We start from the raw sequence: 21,500 nt of genomic DNA on the forward strand, positions 1-21,500 counted from the left end.
AGGCTCTCAAGTAACGAATCCACACGCCCCAGTTAAGCCGCAAAGCAGCCAGCATTCCCGGTAAAGCTGGGCTCACTTTGTAGATGCCCATGGGTGCCCCCATTAGCTGACTTCCGGGGCCTCAGCGTGGAGCTGGGGTGGTCAGCACGGGACCAAAGGGAGGCTGGAGGGGGCAGCAACTCCTAGCTCCCACTTGGGGGGAAACCTGACTGATGCCTTGGCGGGAGGAGTGAAGCAGGAGCGTCGCATCCCATCGGCTCGAGGCAAGGCTCTCATTCTGGCGGACGGGGCTCGCAGGCTAGGCGAGGCTCCCCTCCTGTATTTGACATGTCGTCTTGTTAAATACACGCCGTGCACCGTCTCTCGTAACTGCCCGGAGAGCCCCATGAGGCCAGTCAGGGGAAACAGTGAGGCCCAGAGACACGGATGCGTCCAGAGCCACACAGCTCACATGGGACGCCGTGAGACAGCCTCGGCCGTGGATGGATCCCCTGGAGGACAGCGGGGTCTCCCTCCGTCATCCGTGTGCAGAGGATTTCTGGTGCTCAGGCCCGGCCGGCCGTGGGTGTTCTTGGGTTACACACTGAAGTGAAAATTCTCTGTGTGGGCTGTGGGGAGACCGTGGGCGTGTGGGGGGGAGCCCGGGTGCCAGACTGCCGACCGGTGGGGTGTGGACCCACACACTTACCTGATTTGCTCCGAAAGAGACAGGCCGCAATTTGCTTGACTTTCCGTTGTTCGTCTTGGCCCAGATGCTAGAAATCCAGTGCGAGTCAGTCGCGGATCGAGGCTCCTGTGTTTGCAGGGGCGGGACAAAGGGACTGATTTATCCAGAGGCGCTTCATCTGGAGGCGACTTGGAGGACTGCTGGCTGCCGTTTGGTTGACCGTGAGAAATGGTGATCGTGGACCCATGAAGAAGCCCAAAGTGCCCTTTGCTCCTTAACAGGTCCCCACTGTCAGGCAAGGATTCTGGGCGGCTCCATTATTGAAAACTGAGGCTGAACGTTACACTCAGAATCGGACCCGAGGCCACGTTTTCCGGTCCTCCGCCTGCCCTGCAGCTACAGCGGACCGGCACACCACGTCAGGTGTTAAATGTGACGCGGGTTTGCGCTCGGATCAAGTGGGATTTGCTTGAGTCGAGGGGAGGGACGGAGAGCATGGTCCCACGTGGCTGTGTCTTCGGCGGGTGCACGTACCTACTGCCAGAGTCCCACGAGTCCCACGAGGGCAGGATGTGATCTGAGACGGCCGTGAAGATTCAGGAACATCACGGTGCTTGACACAGGGGTGTGAACGGTTCTAAGACAGGAATGCAAGGAGGGTTCCCGGCAGAAGTCACGACCAGCAGAGATTTCATGCATGAGCCTGGGTTCGTGACGGCGGCGTGGCCAACTCCCAGGACAGGTAGTCAGAAGCTGGAGCCCTGCCCAGGGGCCGGCAGGACCGTGTGGTGTGAGACGGGCTGTGGCCAATGGGCGTCTCTGCGGCACAGTACAGCCCCTTTGTGACTCGGTGGACGTGGGGCTGTTGTGGAGGGAAACCCGTTCGGGACGGAGCAGATTTTATGCCTCTACAGCAATTCACCAGACGGAGACTCGGAACTGCGGCACACGCTGGGTGAAGGTCGCCCACTAGAGTTCGTCCATGTGCTAATCTCACTTTTCCAGTAAGACATGAGCCACACACACACACACACACACACACACACACACACACGTCGGACCATATCCTCACCGGGGCACGGAGGAGAGAGTGGACACAGAGCCAACCCGGTGAACCAAAGACCCTTTCAGCTCTAACATTCCCGGGGTGATTTGTGATGCTGAATCAACGGCAGCTTTTTTCCCCTCCTCCATTTGTCGGAGGGCTGTGCTGCATTTTCTCCAAGGTCTTTGCTCAGATCCGTACTTTAAAATTTTCATTGTCAAAATTAGCCCCGGAACAGCTCTGGTTCTGGTCAAGATGGAGGAGGCTCACCCCATTCTCCGTCTCCCGCGGGTCGGAGGTGGAAGGCGGGGCGGACCGCAGACCGCGGCCCGAGCTCCCTGGAGGCTGCCGCAGGAGCCGTGTTTGCTACAAGACCAGATGCTCCCGAGTGTGATGGATCTGGTGGTGAGTTTCTTGTTTTCCTTTTCATTTTCCCTCTGGGAACGTGGGTCCCGGCACGATGCACAAGGCAAGGACGGGCAGAGCTGCGCGGGAAGGCTGTTGTTCTGGTCGGAGGAGCGGAGAGGCCCAGAGAGGCCCAGAGAGAGAGAGAGGAAGACGTTCCCCGTCGGGTGGGGCTCGAGAAGGTGCCGGTCCAGCTTGCATTCAAGTCTTGGCCTCATGCACCAAACAGACCCCAAACAGCGTCCTTCAGTGTTAAATCCGGACCAACCTCAGGGTTCAGACTTGGAACGAGAGATCCCACCCAGAGCATATCTGAATGTACTACCACGTCCAACAAGGTAATGGACACCGGCCCAGAGCTCGCGGGGGCGAGGAGGACGCCTGTTCTGGAACATCAGGTTTATTGCCTGCCAACGCCACAAATAAAACCTCGGTGTTCTCCAGAGGGCTTGCCCACGGCCCCGCAGCCTTCGGTCCAGCACGCGCTCTGCAGTTCCTCAAGGAGGGACTCAGCAAGTTCTCAGTGGGAATGACGGCTAGCGGACACCCACCGCAGGCAACCAGATGCCTACACTGTCAGAATTTCAAGCAGCTGCGATCACCTGCTCCAAGCATCCTGGGACGCCTGTATCCCAACGGTGTGTCTGCTCAGGGACTCAGGGCTCTCCAGGGGACAAGCCTGACTCTCCCCCAACATTTACCTTGTCTAGGATCACGTGCAGGAATATCGTGCTGGGAGCTGTTGCCCACCAGGCTGGGACCGTTCAGTGGGGAGAGCTCCCCGAAGCACATGCTTCCCTCCTTCTCCCCAAACGCAGGAAATGTAAGAGGGAAAGCCCTGTAGTCTGAGGGAGGCAGGCTGGGGGTTGAATGACGTTAGGAGTAAGCAGTGCACGTGTGTGTGCACGTGTGTGTGTGTGAGTGAGCGACGCGGCTCTGGGGCTGAGGGACGACGGAGGGTGTGAGAAGCGGGGCTCCTGACCGCAGCACTGGGGGAGCAGCCGGTTTCCCGTGTGTGGGGGACACAGGCAGAGAGCAGGCTGGAGGCAGGAGGCCCCAGAACTCCCACTCGGAGCCCCCCAAACAGCTGCCTCGGGGACTCCCAGCCCTTCTCTGGGCAGCCAGGAAGCAGCTGGGGATGCCTGTAGGTTAGACTCAAGCTTCTCTAGGTGAGGTTGGCCCCAGGAACTAGTTAGACCCACAGGACTATGGGCCCTACTCTCACCTGCAAGGTAGAAACCCCGGGCATGGAGCTCTAAGTCCTGCAGACCCTCTCTGAGCTCAGAGGCTGCCCCGTGTGCACTGCCTGGGGGTCACTTTGGACCAGAATCCCTCCTCTGAGGAACTGAGAGGCAGGGAGGACCACCCCCACCCCGCGAGTCCTGCCCAGCACCCCTGCCTGCACCCCGCCCCCCCGGCTGGCTGCTCTGCGGCCCTGGCTTGCGGCTGCTCTGTCCGCTCCTCCTACGGCAAGAGCACGTTTCCCGGGGCCTCCCTCCTGCGCTTCTGAGGCTGCCCATCAGAGTCACCGCAAACTGCTGTCTGTGGGGTCTGCGGCCAGTTCCCATGAGGCCAGGCACAGACGGGAACCTTTTCTTTCTTTCTTTCTTTTTTCGTGCAGTGTCATTTGTCTTCAAACATGGGCACATTTCCAGGCTCAGTCGGGAATCCAGGCCTGCGTGTTTTAGTATCAGAGTCACCCGCGTAGTGATTTCTGCTCGGCAGTCCTGGGGGACGCTGGGCCGGCGGCTGCCCCTCTGGTGTAGGGGTGGCGTAGACATCGGTGTGAACGACAGAGGAAAGCCACGTGGGAGCAGGAGGAGGGAGTCTCCCCGCCGTGCTGGGATGGCTCCACTTAACTGAGTGTCCTCGAGGTCCAGCCACATCTTATTTATCCATTTGTCCATCGGTTTGGGTTGTTCCCACATTACGGCCAATGCGGGTAACTGCTGTGAACTTGGGGCTACAAATACCGCCCTGAGACTCTGCTTTCAATTCCTTTGAATTCCTATCCTTTGACATTGAATTAATTCCTTTTTAAAAAAAGATTTTACTTGTGTATTTGAGAGCAAGAGCACAGACAGGGAGAGGCAGAGGGAGAAGCAGGCTCCCGGGTGAGCAGGGAGCGTGACGCGGGGCTCGATCCCAGCACCCTGGGATCGGGACCTGAGCCGAAGCCAGAGGCTTCACCGGCGGAGCCACCCAGGTGCCCCAATTCCTTCGAACGGATGAAGGGAATTGCTGCATCATACGGTAGCAGAGCATGTCCTGATGATTTTCGGGAAGGTCATCCCAGAGAAGCGAGTTGAACATGGACCGTACCAGGGGGTCTCAGAGAGTACGTCCTCCGAGCAGGTCCTGATTCTGATCCCGCCTCCGGGTGAGGCGTGGCAGGGCCCGAGCTAGGATGTCTCCCCACCCCCCAACGGGCATCATGGGTGCTCACCGTCCTCAGGAAGCCCGACCAACAGCCCTGGTGGGGTGTGCTGTTGCGAGTCGCCGCGGCGGAAATTCCAGACCACGCGGGGCAACTCACAGCCCCTGGAAGATCCCGTCTGCCTCACGGGACGGCTCCGGCGGGTGTCGGATTTCCATCATATCTGTGTCAGCTTCACGCTGACATGTGACACGACTGAGGCTTTAATGACATCGTGTCTTCCTGGGGAGTTCATTCGGAGGCCCCCAGCGGCACCGCAGGCCCCCACCCACGCGTTTGCTCCAGGAGGAATCTCATAGGGCTGAGAATCATCTCAGTTCCCCTTGGACGTGGCGCTCGACCCGCGTGGCCGCACGGGTCCCAGGGCCTGAACGTGCGTGTGGACGTGAACGGGGGGACCCGGAGGGGGATTACTGCAGCTTGTCCTGTGGACGCGGGGGACACGGTGGCGTCTCAGGTCCATCTTAGCCCATCTGCTCTGTTTCTGCATGCTGTCGGGTATTTTCTGTCGTGGAGAACAGGTTGTAAAACCATTCCGTCACCACCGACCCTCATGCTCCCTGATGCGGGGTTGCGGCCGGAGGGCGTGTGGTGGTCCACGAACAGGCTGAACCCAGACGTGGAAGAGGCGGGTTGATTGTTGTTAACGCCTGTGATATTATTCTAACCTTAGTGGAGGTGACCCCCACGCCTTGTGGGGCATCTGGGTCTGGCTGAGAAGGGACAGGCCTGTCCCGCTGTGAGGGGACTGAGGGAGCACGTGGCAGCTCTGATGCAGAACCTAACGCAGATGTTTTGTTTTATGTGACTATACTTGTCCCTTCCCAAGGGTTTCCGGGGCTTCTGCCGCGGGTGGAGCACAGTGAACACGGCGGGGCTCCTTCCACAGCCTCTCCAGGCTCTGAGCTCACGGGAGGTCTCGCGGTTGCAGAGTAGAGACGGCCAGCAGACAGGGGTCTTCCTGTGAGGTGTCTGCCCCTGGGGGGCTCGCGGGGCTGTCCGAGATCCCTCCTCGGTCCTGCCTGCTGGGGGTCCTTGCGATGCAGCCCCGCGCTGGCTGCTTACGACGGGCGGATGGCGTCTTCTCTGCCTGGCCGCTGACCTCTGGGGTTGAAGAGCCTCTGTTCCTGCCCCTTCCCCAGGCCCCTCCCTCCCTGTAATCTCCTCTGGGGGATCTCAGCAGACCCAGCCCGCAGGGTCCCGACCATACTGAGTACTTGCCCCAGCCCGGGGTCAGGCAGTATACTCGCCCCCCAGGGGCGGGGTGGGGGCGCGGTCCAGCCAGCTCCCTCTGCTCAGAGCGGGGGAGAAGGTGCGCTGGCTGTGGCCAGACTCATCACCGTTTCCTCGAGAAAACGGGAGTAGTGTCTCCTGGCTGTTGCCCACCTGCTACATCTTGATCAATGGGATGACGGCTTAGGTTTTAACATCCTCTCCTTGAGGGCACGCGCGGCTGTGTGGGCACAACTGCAGGGAGCGTGATCCAGGCGGACGGTGGCCAGGGCTCCGCAGGACTGTGGGCAGGGGCTGCAGGACCCCAGCCGGCCTTGGAGATCGGATGCCCTGGGCTCGCAGAGGGCGCAGGGAGGGACTGGCAGGGGGGGCGGGAGCTGAGAACTGTCACGGAGCTAGCACGGTGCCCCCGAGACCTCGCGGGTCCTTGGTGGGGGCACACAGGGCTCAGGGATGGCGGCCCCACACCGAGCAGGTAGCTAGAGACAGGCTGCCTCCTTCGTACCCTTTCTGAGCCGGCGACGCATTCCTATCCTGGAGCTCCTGCACTCCTAGAAGCAAAGGGTTACACGAACACGAAATGCTCCGCTTTCATTATAAGAGTGACATAGGGTGGACACGTTCCCCTGTCGACGCCTCGAGGCACACGGGATCTGACGTCCGCCATTTTAATAAAAAAAAGAAATATTTTGGGAAACAAACGAACCAGAAATCTTCACCCTTGATCTCTCCTCCCTACTTTTTATTCACATACTTTTTTTTTTTCAGGAAATGTGGGAAGGAGCTTTGAAGCATCCGGGAGCCTGGAGGTGGGGAGGGGCGGCCCCTCCATCTGGGGGCTGCGGGCTCCCCAGCCGGCGCGCGGGTGCAGGCCCAGCCGCGATGCCAACAAATGTAGCCGGGCCCTTCCCTTTGATGTGAGAAGATTAAACATCGTGTCAAGTGAGCAGTGGAAGCCCGACTGAAATGTGATAATACAGAAGCCGATACCTCAGGGCCAAAGCCTAACAAAGATAGAAATCAGATTATTAATGACAGTTTCCAGTTTGAAAAAAAAAAGTCTTGAGACACGTTTGATCAGCGGGTCGCGGGCAGACAGCCCTGCCTGCAAACACATGCAGACCACATGCTCGCAGAGGCAGGGACTCCGTGTGCAGAGCAGACGTGCGGGAGCGGACGGGCCCGGGGCGTCCCACGTCCGCAGCCGCGCCGCCGGGGCTCCGTGGCCAGCCAGGGCCCTCGGCTACTCCCACCTTAGAGGGTGCCTTTGCCGTGTTTCTGTTGGCGAGGAAGCCATGGGCTGGGCTCTGAGCTGGTCGCGGCTCCTGCTCTGGGGCTGTGAGTCTGGGCACAAGGGTGTCCTTCCCTCAGCAGGAAGAGGCCGCCGAGCCCGCAGCTCCCCTGGTGCGTGGGTGCGCGGCCGGACGCAGGGAGGCTGCTGTTCAGGCGGGGTATCCGTGGGCGGCCTGGGGGACGGAGATTGGAAGGCCCCCAAAGAGTTTCTGTTGGTGGCACGGACCTGGCGCTCCTGTAAGATGCATTCTGAGGGGTCTGGTCTGTCTCTGCACAAGAAGCTTCCAGCTGGAGGGTAGAGTCGGTGCACAGGGAGCACGTCCCTGGACCAGTCCCAGGCTGGCGGTGGGGGCCAGGCTACGACAGGCTCCCGCCCAGCATGCGACCAGAGCTCCGGTTCCCTCGGCTGCGACGGCGGAGGCCCTGCCCGTGTGACGACTGCGGTCCGCGCAGCCCCGATCCCCGCTCTCGCGGTCACGGCCGCCTCAGCCTACGTGACTCACCGCCTGGCTTTGCAGGTGGGGCTCAGTACGGACACTCAGCTCAAAGGAAGGGACGGAGGAGGTTTTGAGGGCAGGGATCTGCCTGGCCAAGGGCTTTGGGGTGGGGCAGGTGGGCCACTGGTGTCCGCGCCTGCTTCGGGGGACACACGAGCCCTGGGTCATTTGTCTTGGGCAAGTCAGAGGCGCCTGCGCTGAACTGCGATCGGACACAGCCTCTTGACACCGAGCTTCTCGAGACCACAGATTTGTCACCTGCACTTAACCAGCTGGAAAGCCCCCCGTAGTGTCAGCCACAGGCCGTCTTCCCTCTTGCTGGTGGCAGCCCCAGCAGCTCTGGGCCGAGGCGGTGCGGCGGTGAAGGCTGCCTGGGGCGAAGTCGGGACTGGACTTAGGGCTCCACTCCCAGGGCTCAGGCCTGCTCCCCCCAGCCCGCCCCTGCCTGGTCAGTAGGGACACTATTTTCTGGCCATCGCCAGCAACGGGGCTCCTGGAAAGCGCAGAGCCCAGGTGGGGACGTTTGATGGAACACTTGCTGAGAGTGCGAGCCGGGCCCTTGACTCACCGGGACGCTGCTCCGTCCCCCTCCCCGTGCAGATGGCTCTCAGGCGGGTCTTCAGCACGAGCGTGATGACAGCGGGTGCACCCAGGCAGGGTCCGCCTGCTGCAGAGCGGAGGCAGCTCGGGAGACGTGATCTCCAGCCGCCCGCCCCTGCCCACGTGTCTCAGGAGGACAGGCTCTCTGTGCTCGCGGGAGGGCGCGTAGGCCCTGGAGGACCACTTGCCGGGCCGCGGTGACTCACTCAGAGAAGAAAAGAGCCCAGGGGATGGAGGGCAGGACGTGTGGACCATCTGCTTCCTCTGGGCTTGAATGCAGCCGTGGGTGTTGGCCCGCCTGTGCGCCGACAGGCCGTCCTCCCCTCTGGGAAACCGCCCTGCGAGGGAGGAGAGCAGGACGAAACGCCCCTTACAGGGCACTCCCGGGGTCAGCCAGGCTTGAGAATCTCTGCTCCAAACCCTGATGTTCTGGGCTGCGAGGAAGCACACGCTGACCCATTTCTGCTGGCATCCATCCCCCTCCCCGCACCTGCGGCCGTGAGGACCGCAGCCCGCCCTCCACCCGGACCCCTGAGAGGGCGGCCCCTCCACAGGTCCCGGATCCCGCCCCGCAGCGGGGGCTCCTTGCTCTGCGGCAGCGCCGGCCCGCCCCTCACCCTGTGTCCCCAGGAAGTGTGGCCTGCTTCTGGCCGGCGGGGAGGCCACACGCTTTCGCCCGGATGGACGGACAGCCATGCGCGTTGGGCTGCGTCGGAGTCGCAGCTCTTACCCCTTCCATTGCGCGTTGCCGACCCTCACGGGGAGACCCTCCTGCGTCTCTTTCCGAAGGTGCCTTAGCATCGCTGCTCCCAAACTCTCTCTCTCACAGCACGGAGGCCCCTGACAAGACGTCGGCTTTGCCGTATCCACATGGTACCCCGCTGGTCACTTTTGTGAGGCGTTGGGGGTCACAGTTCAGAGCAGATGGGAAGGCCGGTGTCGACCCCCAACTTGCCACCTCTGGTTGTTCACGTCCAAGACCTCCCCTCTGACCCCACAACCCTGGGTCGCCCAGGACGAGGCCCCTCTGTCCACTTGCTTCCCGCCACCTTACCCTGTGGCCTTGGGAGGACGTGAAAGTGCATTTCCTTCAGTAACTCACCTGGAAACGTGGACTTCCGAGGAGCAGCTCGGACAGACACCGATGCGGTCTGACAACGTGTGTAAGCACACGCGCGAGGTCCGATGTCTCCCAAGCAGCCCGTAGGCGATCTGCAAAGCAGACGCTGCTCCCTGGGCCCGGCCGGCCAGAGCTGACTGTGGACATTCGGCCCGTTCGGTGGTCCTTCCCGAGCACGAGCCTGGAGGGGTGGACACGTGCTCCGGTCGGTCACACAGTCCCCGCTTCTGCTCCTGGGCTGAGGCGGCCCAGCTGTCCCCCACAGCAGGGGACCGGCATGGTGTCCCGTAGTGTCTGCCGCTCCAGATTTGGCTTAGAATGTCCTGACTTTCCAACGTAATAGCATCTGATATCACCTGTGGAATGTATGACCGAAGACAGACAATCTCACAAAAATACCGTCCCCCGTATTTCGAAATAGTAGCGTTTGCTCTGTCAACCCGTGCTTCTGGCCAGATACGGGAAGCGGCATCCACGCTGCCGGAGCCGGCTTGGATCTGCAGAGGGCGGTGCCTTGTGAGGCCTTGGTGAGACCCCGCCTTGCGGCGGGGCTGCGCGTCCCGAGCCACATCTGCAAGGGTCCGCCGTCTTTGAGGCCGTCCGGGCGCTCAGCAAGAACCGTCACTGTGCTCCAAGGCGTGTTTCCGACGGAGGAGCGTCAGGACGGTGGCGGTCCCGTGGTCGGGAACAAGGATCTAGGGGAGGGAAAGTGGGCACTGAAGTTGGTGCCCAGGAGCCGCCTCGGCTCTCCACCTGCTCTCCTCGCCTGTGCCCGAGCTCGCCGGCATCGGAAGGCGGCGCGATTCGGAGAACGAGGGGAAGCAGCTGGAATCGGAGACCGACGTACACGCCTGCGTGCAGAGCGCCACGTGCGGAGTCTGGGTGGTCACCGCGGGCCTCGACCCTGGGGGCACCTGCCGTCCCGGCTTCCTTTCCGAAGCTCATGACAGACCGAGTTCTCTTTGAAAGCACAGGGCCGCTTCCTGCGCCGTGCCCAGTGTGCCCACCATGCGTTCCCACCGCACTCGTAGTTACGAGAGGGTGTGTGTGTGTGTGACTCCAGGGGGTTCTGGCTGGCCAGCTCTGGGGACCCCGGCCATTCAGCGTGGGTACAGGACCCTGGCCAGAGCAGAGGACAGGCACTGTTTTCAGTTCGCAGCGAGCTTCTGCCCCTGAGTGTGCGTGGCGCGCCCTTCCTCCAGGACAGGTCCCTCAAGACCGTCCCCAGACCTCCACCCCCGGGTTCAGAAGCCAACTGCAAGTCCGAGCTGTCACCTGCTCTTAGGACCGACCGGCAGCGGACGGGAGGTTCCCGCGGCCCCCTTCTTGGGTTGGATGCGTTTGCCGGAGCAGCTCATAGAACTCGGGAGGACATGGACTTCCTCCCTGGGCTGCTGGTTTGTTATAAGGGCCACGCGGGAGGAGCCAGGCGGAGAGACGTGTGTGGGGGCGGGCTCAGCTCCGGGGCTCTCTCGTCCCCTCCTTTTGGGATTCTGGAAAGGCTTCATTACCCTGCCCTGATGGATTCAGTTATTGGCTGTTGGCGATCAAGTCAACGTCCAGAGGTCAGGGGCACTGGAAGTTCCAACCCTCTAATCACACGGTTGGCTCCACAGGTGACCAACCACTATGTCTCAGTGGGGTCCAAAAGTCGGCTCATTAACATAGCAAAAGGCACCTTTATGCCCTCATCATTTTGGATATTCCAACGGTTTTGGAAAGGGTGATAAGGACCAAATACAGACGTTTTATCAAGACATCCCGCTGAACAGTGCCCCACGGTGGGAAAGGGCTTAAAGTAAAAGTGGGCTTAAGGGCCAATAATTTTACAGCCCAGTGTCCCCATCTGGTGCTCCCCCAGAGGGATGTCCATGAAGGAACGCTCCTACCCTGGCTCTTTTGCCAACGAGACCCAAGGACCCCAGGACCCCAGGCAGGACACGTGGCTTCCTCCCGCCTCGCTGGCACCTGCTCCTTGGGCCCTACTTGCGTGTCCGAATGGATGGGTTTGGAGGCAGCTGCCCAGATGATCTGAACAGAGAGAGCCCGCCGTCTTCATGGGGGAAACAGCACTGATCATAGATATTATCCTTGCAATGGTTATTGTTTCTTTTCTTTTTCTTTCTTTTTTTTTTTTAAGATTTTATTTATTTATCAGAGAGAGAGAGGGGGAGAGAGCAAGCACAGGCAGACAGAATGGCAGGCAGAGGCAGAGGGAGAAGCAGGCTCCCCGCTGAGCAAGGAGCCCGATGTGGGACTCGATCCCAGGACGCTGGGATCATGACCTGAGCCGAAGGCAGCTGCTTAACCAACTGAGCCACCCAGGCGTCCCATGGTTATTGTTTCTATATCTTTACAACGAATTCTGCCTTTCGTGTTTCTCTCCCTTGACCACCCAACTGCCTGATGGGGGGCATTCTTACTAAACCCATCAGCTGACAAGGACACAGAGGCACAGAGAGATGGGCGTCAGCAGGCGTCCGTCCACAGTTCTCGAAGCATCTGAGGCTCTCAGAGACAAAACTCTTGGATTCGGAGCGTCTTCTCCTCGTGTCCCGCAAATCCCAGGCCCCCTCCCTGCACAGAGGGAGTCCCCAGAGCTGTGCCAGCCGGAACCCCGTTCTGTGATAGAGCAAGAGCCTGATTCTCAAATCTGCAGCAACAGAGTCTGTGGAAGCCGCCTCCACGGTCCCGGGGCACTGGGACGGCGGCACGGGTCCCATTCCTGCTGGGAAGATGTGAAGATTAAAAGGGAAGATGGTCCTGGGACTCATTAAACACAACGAAGAGAATTCCCAGGGACGCTTGGTCGTCCACCCATGTCTTCAGGGGATTCTAGGATTACCAGATGTGGACTTCTTATTTCCAGGAAAGGGCGGTAGGGCTCCCCTGCCCTGAACCCTTGACTGCCACAGGAAGTGCAGTCCGGCCCAGGACTTTCCTTTCTGGAATTCTCTGGAGCTCAGGTCAACCACAACAGAGCTCGACACAATTTTCTTTTCTTTCTTTTTTTTTTCCTAAAGATTTTATTTATTTATTTGACACACAGAGATCACAAGGAGGAGAGGCAGGCAGAGAGAGAGGAGGAAGCAGGCTCCCGCTGGGCAGAGAGCCCAATGCGGGGCTCAATCCCAGGACCCCGGGATCATGACCTGAGCCGAAGGCAGAGGCTTAACCCACTGAGCCACCCAGGCGCCCCTAGACACGATTTTTAATGGTAAAGATAATGCTTTGCATTTATACTCAGAGCGGCATGGTTTGCGGACAGTCTTCTGGGGAGAAGTCGGGGAGGAAGCACGCATGTTTTGGAAGCGTCCTGGAGGCTGTGCCGCTGTGCCCTGCCCCTCGAGCCTCGGCTGGAGTGCTGTGCCTGGCCTCCCTGGCCCGCCGGCTCCTCGTGGCTGATCCCGCCGGCCATGGGGGCCCCGGCACGGAGCTGGCGGCCACACACTCGTGCGGTGCGGGGGTCATGAGGCCACACCTCGTCTCTGGCTGCGGCAGCAGACATGGGGGGTTGGCACGTCTTGTCTATTCAGGTCAGAAGTTACTGGGATGAAATGCTGTGAAGACAGATTTCTAGGGGAGAAGTTAGTTAAATCCCCCGAAATAAAAGGAGCCCAAACACCCACGGGGATGAGTCCTGAGAGATGCAGGCATCCCCGTGCCGTGCGCGTCCAGTCGTCGGGGCTAGGCCGGGAGCCGCAGCGGCCTCACGGAGAGTGGCTGGCCCGGCACCTTGAGGGACCTTCCGGTGTCCACTCAGAGTCCCTGCCTGTCCTGGGAACGTCACGGAGCTCTGCGTCTTGTCGGATGGATGTGCGCAACCCAGACAAGAGACAGTCCACCGAGAATGGGTGGGCCAACCTCCACGGAGGAGACGCGGGGGAGACACACACTAAACCCACGCCAGAAGTCGGGGGCAAAATCGAGCTTCTGTTCTAATGTTTGGGGGCTGACTGTACGTTGGACTTCAATGCATTCCTTTAGGTAGAAATACTCATGGGGTTCCAGAAAGACCAGGAGTTTTGTCAGAATTAAAAAACGGGCTTGTCTACAAGGTAAAAGCATCTACTAATTCACTGGGACTCACTCGTGGGCGCGATCCACAGGGAAGGGCGTGGGCTCAGGGCTGCTGGGGTGACGCCGGCTTTCGGAGGCAGACATCCAGGTGAGCGAGGACGTCCCTTGCTTCCGGGCAGGTGAGAGCGACCCCCCCGGGGGAGGAAAGCCGTTGAGAAAGGCTTGGAGGGTGGTGGACGCAGAGGACCAGTGACAGTGGGTTTTGGGACAAGTCTGAGGAGACCAGGGACCAGTGTGCGAGGGCCTGGGGTCACGGCTGATCACGGGATCCCATGGTGACTGAGGCGGTAGCCGGGGCCCCGAGCCCCAGCAGCAGACCTGACCGATGTGCTCAGGGGACGGTTGTGGGAGGGGAGAGTTGGGGACAGCGAGGCTGCGGCTGCTGGGACGGCCGGGGAGCCGCAAAGGCACCCCAGGAAACCCCGGTCCCTCTCTTTCTTCTCTGGGCCCTGGGAGGAGGAGGAGCAGAGAGGAGAGAGGCCGTGCGGCCCTGAGCTCGGGGCCGGAGCCCTGCCGTCCAGCAGAGAGTGGGCTGGCTCGGTCCCTGGTTCCTGGGAAGCATCCTCCAAGGGACCGGCGTTTCCCGGGAAACAGGGGTGGCTGCTGTTGGAGGCCGGTCCTTGCACCCCAGGTGAGATGATGCCAGTCGGGTGACTCAAGGCTGGGGCAGGTCACATGCCCTGCCGGTCACCGCCGTGCCCCATCAGTCCTGTGTGGTGTGACTCCTCTCGAAGCCTCACACCCAAAGCTCGAAGCTCGGGCCTCACTGTGCCAGGGAGGGCAGAGCCTGAGGACACGGAAGCTTCCTGTTGGGAGCCTCCCCGACACGCCCGCCAGACCCTTCCCTTCCCCGGTCCTGATCCGTAGCCTCCGTCACAAGACTGTAACCGAGGTATAACGCCTTCCTGCGTTCTGCGAGCTGGTCTAGTAACTACCAAACGCAGTGGGATCGTGGGGGTCCCCGGACTTGCAGCCGGCCGACTGTCCAGAACGGCGGGATCCCAGAGGCCCCCTGGCTTACAGCGGGGGTCCGCCGTGAGGACAGCGTGCGGAGGGCCGTGCCTGGGACGTCTGACCTCGCTCGGGTAGCGGGTCTGGTCCGATTGCCCAGCAGACCCCTTGGCATCCGTGGGGCGACGTCTGGGTCCTGAAGCAGAGTCTGTCACCCGATCAGATCCCTGGAGGAGCCCAAGCGAGGGGACTCAGCGTGAGCTGCGGCTTCCGAGGGTCCGGGGGCCGGGGTCAAATCTGCCTGTGAAAATGCCCTTTATCCCTTTATTTCCAGTCTGCGGCGGGTCGATCACCAGGGACCGTGAACACTTACAGTGAGAGGAAGCGCAGTGCCGGCAGCAATCTGTCAGCCTCAATCTCTAGGATCAGGGCAGGGGGGCACTTGGTACCCATTTGGGTGGCCTGGACTTCCCCACTGGGTTTGATGGTATTTTCTCCAGGGCTCACCCCCCACCGCACCCCGTAGATGGGGGAGGGAGGGTCTTCTGGATTTTTTTCTTCCTTTTTTTAGATTTTACTTATTATTTGAGAGAGAGAGAGGGACAGGGTGGGATGGAGAGACAAAGGGTGGGGGGTCCTCAGGCAGATCACCTGCTGAGCGCGGAGCCCAGGCGGGGCTTGACCTCACCACCCTGAGATCATGACCGGAGCCGAAACCGAGTGTCCGACGCTGAACCGTCAGAGCCACCCAGGCGCCCCTGGTCTTGTGGAATTTTTTTTTCTTTTATTTTGTTCATTTATTTGACAGAGAGAGATCACAAGCAGGCAGAGAGGCAGGCAGAGAGAGAGAGGGGGAAGCAGGCTCCCCGCTGAGCAGAGAGCCCGATGCGGGACTCGATCCCAGGACCCTGAGATCATGACCGGAGACGAAGGCAGAAGCTCAACCCACTGAGCCACGCAAGCCCATCACCCTATGTGAATCGCAGGAGGTGTGGTTTTGCAAGAGCTTTACCAACAGTGCAGTTTTCCCCGAGAGAAGGAATAAATCCCGCCTGCGGACAGACCCCCGCGCAGGGAACCCACCACGTGCCGGCGACTAGGATCCCTGGAGGCCCGCGGTCTGTGCGCCGGAGCGGGACTCTACTCCTTCCTCCTCCACCAACTCCCGTCACTCGCTTCCTAGCAGGGGTCGCGGGAGGTCTGGGGCCTGGGTGGTTGGTCAAAGTCCTTGGAGGGTGGAGTGCGTCAGCCCTGCAGTCCTGTTCTCGTTGGTTCTGTTCTGCGGAGGTAGGATGCAGAAGCCGGCAGTTCCGGAAGAGAGGCGCTCAGACACTAGAAAGGTCTTTTCCGCTAGTGCCTCCCGGGAACGTTGCTAACTACCCTCAGCCAGAGCCCGGCGGCCTCCCTTCTCCTGCTGGGGATTGTTCCCCCGGCCAAGTGTTCCCCCAGCTGTGGCCGCTGGAGTTCAAAGCTGCCGCCTTAAACCAGAGGGTGTCCTCGGTGGGTTTTCTGCCGAGCTGATTAACGCCCAGCCGCATGGGATTCCTTCAGGCTGCAGCTCGGGTGGCTTATTATTATTATTATTTTTTTTCTTTTTAAAGGCCAGCTCCAGTCTGCCAGGAAGAGGGCTAAATCCTGCCTGGCACGGAGCCCTCGGCCCTGGGTCTCCCAGACTCCTTCCGCAGAATGGGGGTGGCACAGCACTGGGGCCTTGGTGCACCCTAAGTCCCGCCTCGGTCAGGGGTGGACGGAGTTGGTGACGGATGGACAGAAGGCCCAGCACCCCCTGCCGGGGCAGCCGGGAGCTGGCCAGCGAGCGGCCCTGGCCTCAGACCTTGAGGCTCTCTCGAAGACCAGACGAGCTCATGATCTGCCTGCCTGTGTCCCCAGTCCTACAGGCTGCCCCGCGGGGCTGACCGGGCTGCACTGACGGTGGGACACATGGCGGAGCTGTCACAGTGCCATCTGGGATTTGCGGGCCGACTTCCCCATTGGAAACTGCAGCTAGGGTTGGGCAGGAACGTCTCGTCCCCTGGGGTCCGGCTTCTCCAGGTTCAGCCGTGCTGCGCCCAGCAGGCATGGGGCATCACGGGAGGCCGGCCTGGGACCTCCCACCGGGCCCGCCTGCCAACCCTCCTGAGCCGCGTCCGGCAGGGACACTGCACCAGTCCGGATGTCTGGCTGATGCGCAGGGAGCTGACGGAGCAGCCCTGTCCGGAGCCAGCTCCTGTCCTGCTTCAGAGGCCGGTCCCCGGGAGGGTCACCTGTGGCCTCTCTCGGGGTAACAAGCCCGTGATGAGCATGTCTTCTGAGCAGCCCTCAAGTGGGTACAGCAGCGCGAGGGCTCTCCCTGACACGCGGCGGGGATTCCAGGCCCAGGGTTGTAGGCAATGACTTAGCACAACCACTTGAAGATTTGCTCATTTTTCTTCCTTTTTAAAAATTCTGGATATGCATCTTAGAGAAAGCACTCTTATTGGGCAGAGTAGTATGAAGAATGTCCTGGACTCGGCTGGGCTCCCTACCTGGACTCGGGAGAGAATTAGGAAGGCGTGATGGGCTGTGCACATGCGTCAGGCTGACCCCAGAGGATGGCCTTCTCACGGCCGTCCATGTCCATCATCGTGGCAGATGGCACTTTCTAGAGCTGCCCAGGCCTCTCTCCACCCCATCCTCCAAGCTCTTCTTACAAAAGAACCCGGCTCCTCCCCTCAAGGAGGCCTTCTCTGCCCCCCTCTTTGGATCTGGCGGGCCTCGTGAATGTCTCCACCGACAGAACACGGCGGCCGTGGGTGCCGGACACCTGGAAACCAGAGCAGGAAGGTCGTGGTGGTCTGTGCCTCGGTTTCTTGGCTCTCCCGCTCCTGGGACCCTCGCTGTTGAGGCGCGGTCATAGCCTGAGGGGAGGCTGGGGGCACTTGCGGAGTTCAGGGGCGGCTGTTCCAGCCAAAACCCCAGCTGGGCCCGCCAGCACCGGCCGGCGCGGACTTGCAGCCCTACGAGGGAACGGATTCGGAAGGTCCCTGACCCACGCTGAGTCCCCAGACACCAGCCGGCAGAGACAAGCCGCTCTGTTGTCCCTTGTCCAAATTCCTGCCCTGCAGGAAGCAGGAGAGATGGTAAAGGATGGTTGTTTCGAGCCGTAAGAGTTAGGTAACAGTTCCTGATTCACCACTTGCCGGAAGGAGCCGGTGAGAGCCGTCGCGGGCCTGCGGGGCCACTTCTCGCTCGCTTTGCAAGGACGGTCCGCGTGAGCCTGGCGTGTGGCGGGGCTCAGGAGAAGCGGGACCACTGAGAGGGCAGCCGGCCTCCCTTCCTGGGCGCGTCTTCTCGCTGCTGGTTTTAGCTCCACGGCGATGTGTCCCAACTTTTTAAGGCAGAAATGACAAGTAAGAAGCAGACGGCACGAGGCGGAAAAGCTCCGGGGGAAACGCGGCTGCAGGAGACCCTTGACTTTCAGGCGTCCGTGGACCGGCGACTTCTTACATCTCAGCGGGGTAAGTGGGTTTTCTCCTCCCCGCGACGTCCTTAGTAAGGTCTCTGGTCTCTGGCCTGCTTTACTGTGATCAGACGGCGTGTGACACACCTGACAGACGAAACAGGTGTTAGCCGACTCTTCCCGCACTCGGTAAGGCTTCTGGCCCACGGGAGGTTGTTAGCCCAACGTTTAGGTCGGAAGTTACATGTGGATTTTTGACTGTGGGGGCCGTTGGCGCCCCTGCGTCCGCGGTGTCTGAGGCTCAACCGTCGTTCCAGGAAATCCAGGCATCAGCGAGAACCCCCGTTGCTCAAGCGACGGACTTTTCTCGGGCCCAGGAATTTCCTGGCTCGTGGTGTCCGTCACCGCGTTCCTGGCGTGCCTGCCCTGTAATTCCCCGGGACGGAGATGACATTCTTCAGCTCGGCAAGGCGCGGCTCGGCTGCTCTGTCCTCTGAGCCACCCGGGGTGTCAGCATGCCGGGGGTTCCGTGGGAGTGTGTCCTGCACATGTGGGAAAGCACGCAGGGCATCTGACACCCCGGTACACAGAATCGAGTGTTTTCATGACATTTCGCCTCACTGTTCCTTTATATAGTCACGGGGCACGGATACTATGCCGGTTCAAAGAGATGAAGCTCCCTTCCCTCCCAGCTGCCGGGGAGCGATGCCTGGCGGAGAGGACGGATAGAATTTCCACCCCGAAGTGCGTTGGAAACCCGTCTTTATTTTATTTTAGTTTTTCCTAGGTAGCTCGCATTGCTGGCCGCGAATGGGACAAGCGGACGGACGGCTGAGCGGAACCCCACGTGTGGCGCCGTCTCGGTGATCTGGGGGAGGGGAGCCTGTCTGTTCAGCCACAGCCCCTGTCTCCAGGCAGGTGAGGGGCTCCCTGCCCCCTGGGCCCTTGATGCTGCTTATACCCCCGTAGCAGGCCTGCCGCTCTGCTGGGGAGACGGGCAGCCCCTGAATGAGGGCCCGTGTGTGGGTCCTCTGGCTCGGGGTCTCCTCCTCTGGGGTTGCTCAGTGAAGCCTGAATGCAAGTGTGTTCTTCTGCGGGACAGGATGCCCTTTGAAGAACCTCCAACAGCTCCTGTTGCGCAGGGCGGGGCCTCCCAGAGCACGGGGGCGCCCAGCTGGACCGACAGCTCCAAGGCCCCCGTTCCCTGGAATATTCCACGAGGGAAGCACAGCTGGGCCTTGGCTGTCCCTTCCAGCCGCCTCCTCTGACCGCCAGCAGCACCCCCATTTCCTGTGGCCCGTGGCTCCTGATGGGAGCGGAGCCCCACGACGCAGTTTATGAGAAGTGGCTGTTTTGAGGTGAAAAGGTAAGAATGGTCCCTGGACAGCCAGGTCCGCCCTTCAAGTCGGAAGCCACCACTGTCCTCGGTCAGTCCTCCTGCAGGTCCTCCTGGGTCCCCTGACGCCGCCGGTGCAGTGCCGGCTCCAGCACGTGGAGAGATGTGGCACCGTCGCTTGGGTGACGGTCACCTTCTTTCCCGTCCACATCCAGGGCTCTGTGTTGTGAGGTTTACGAAGGACGTCTTGACCTTGAGAGGAGAATGGCGTGGGGGCTTCGATGACGCACGGACAACTGGTTCTCCACGTGGGGTCCCTGGGAACAGGTCCTGTGCACCTGCTGGGTGGGAGCCTCGGGGCGGGGCCCTGGGGGAGCCCACGCAGGATGGGACCGTGAGCTGCTACAGCTGCTTCGGAAAACCCACTGGTGGTTCCTCAAAAGGTTAAGCATGGAGAGGATATGCAACCAGACAGCTCACCTCTAGGTTAGACCTGGGAGACATGAAAACAGACGTCCCCACCAAACGCGCACACCCAGGTTCACAGCAGCATGAACCACAACAGCCACAAAGGAGAAACGACCCACGTGGGCTCCCCAGTGTGGACGCACGGATAACGGAAGTGTGGCGTGTCCGTCCCGCGGAGCTCCGGCGAACGGGCCACCGCCGCGCTACATCACGTCAGACCTCGAAGACACCACGCCACGTGGGAGAGTCAGTCCAGACGGGCCACGCACGGGGTAATTCAATTTACACAGACGTCTGGGACAAGCAAATCCTGAAAATCGAGGTGGAGATTAGAGCCAGGGCCGCCTGGGGCTGGGATGAGAGCCGGCCGTCAAAACAGGGAGAAGTGACTGCGGGGAGAGGGGGGGTGGAATGTTCCAGAAGCAACGGCGACAAGGTTTGCAGCATCTGTGAATATACCAGGAGCCATGGAAGGGCTCAGCGAACATGTGTGAGTTGTATCTCAACAAGCTGTTACACGCGTGTGAATAATGAGTCAACGGATGTGTCATCTGCCTGTCACGCGTCTGTCTATGCCGTCGTGTCAACACCGGCGCCGCGGCCGACTGCTGGGGTCCAGGCTGTGTCCCACACCAACTTTCTCATTGTTCGACTGGGTTCTGCTTACCTGCCGTAACCCAGTCTCCTCTGCCTCTGTCTCGTGCCGTTTCACGCAGGGGGAGCTGCTGGCGGCCAACACCGTCTCGTCGTTCGGAGACGATCACGGACGCCGAGCCCTGGACTTTACAGATCTTGGCGAGGAGTGAACATCCACAGTACTCAGCCCTCGACGTGGTGCCAGGTGGGGCCCGGGTCTTCGTTCTTGCCGAGAGGGTGGGCACGCTGCTCTGCCACGAGACAGCCGGCCGGCAGGAGAGGCAGATGGCCACAGTGCTTTGAGCATGGTGGCCGTGGGATAGCACGTGAGGGTGGCCGGGCCCGTGATGACTGTGCTCTGCACCCGCTGTCCCTTCTTCCAGACTGCCATCCTGCACAGCGGAGACCAGAGAGCTGGCCTGCGCAGTCAGGCCTCGGGCCTCGATTTAGGTTTAAACGTTGGACGCCTTGGCTGGAGATTTGCAAGGCAGAGGGTTTTGAAGACGCTGCCGTGCAGGGGAAGGGGTGAGTGGAGTAGGGTCTGGTGTCGGGGACTGTGCAGACTGGCAGGCAGGAGGCAGGGCGCCCGCTCGACTGGTCACAGCGGGGTGGTGCGACCCCGGGGCCAGCGGAGAGTCTCTCCAGGCAGACCGCTGCTGCTGTGCGCGGCCTGTCGGCGGCCTGTCCTCGGTGTCGGCGGAGGTGGCGTGCGGCTGGAGCGGGAGTCGTGCTGACTGTAGAAGGGACAGCCGCGGCGGTGCTGGTGAGCCCGTGACGCCGCTTTGGGAGTCTCCAGGGTCCCGCCTATGCCTCACCAGCCACGTAACACTTCGCAATTAATTGTTTTTTTTTTTTGCTCTAAACCAACTGGAGAGGATTCTGCTTTTTGTAATTGAACCCTGACCGAGAAGAGTGAATTACATAAGCAGATTTCTTAATGCTGACTGAAACATTTTTGCATTTCTGGAAGGAACTCAACTGGGTTAGGGTGTATTCCTTTGGAACACATTGAATTGCATTTGCTCAGCCTTTACCAAGATTTTGACGTTGTTTTCTTATGTAAGGCTGGTCTATTTCTGCTTCCCATTGAATTTTAGCGTCCGTGTTTTGCCAGCCTGAAATAAAAGAATCTGTGCTCTTTCTTTGTCTTCTAGAAAAGGTTATATATTAGCGAATTATTTATTCCTTGAAAGTTTTCAAGATATCCCACATAAAATTATCCGCATAAGGCGTTTTTGGGGTCGGGGTAACTTTTAGACAGCTTCTTCATTTCCTTTCATGGTTATTGATTTA

Source organism: Mustela erminea, chromosome 12, assembly GCF_009829155.1.
Source record: "Mustela erminea isolate mMusErm1 chromosome 12, mMusErm1.Pri, whole genome shotgun sequence".
NCBI classification, from domain to species: domain Eukaryota; kingdom Metazoa; phylum Chordata; class Mammalia; order Carnivora; family Mustelidae; genus Mustela; species Mustela erminea.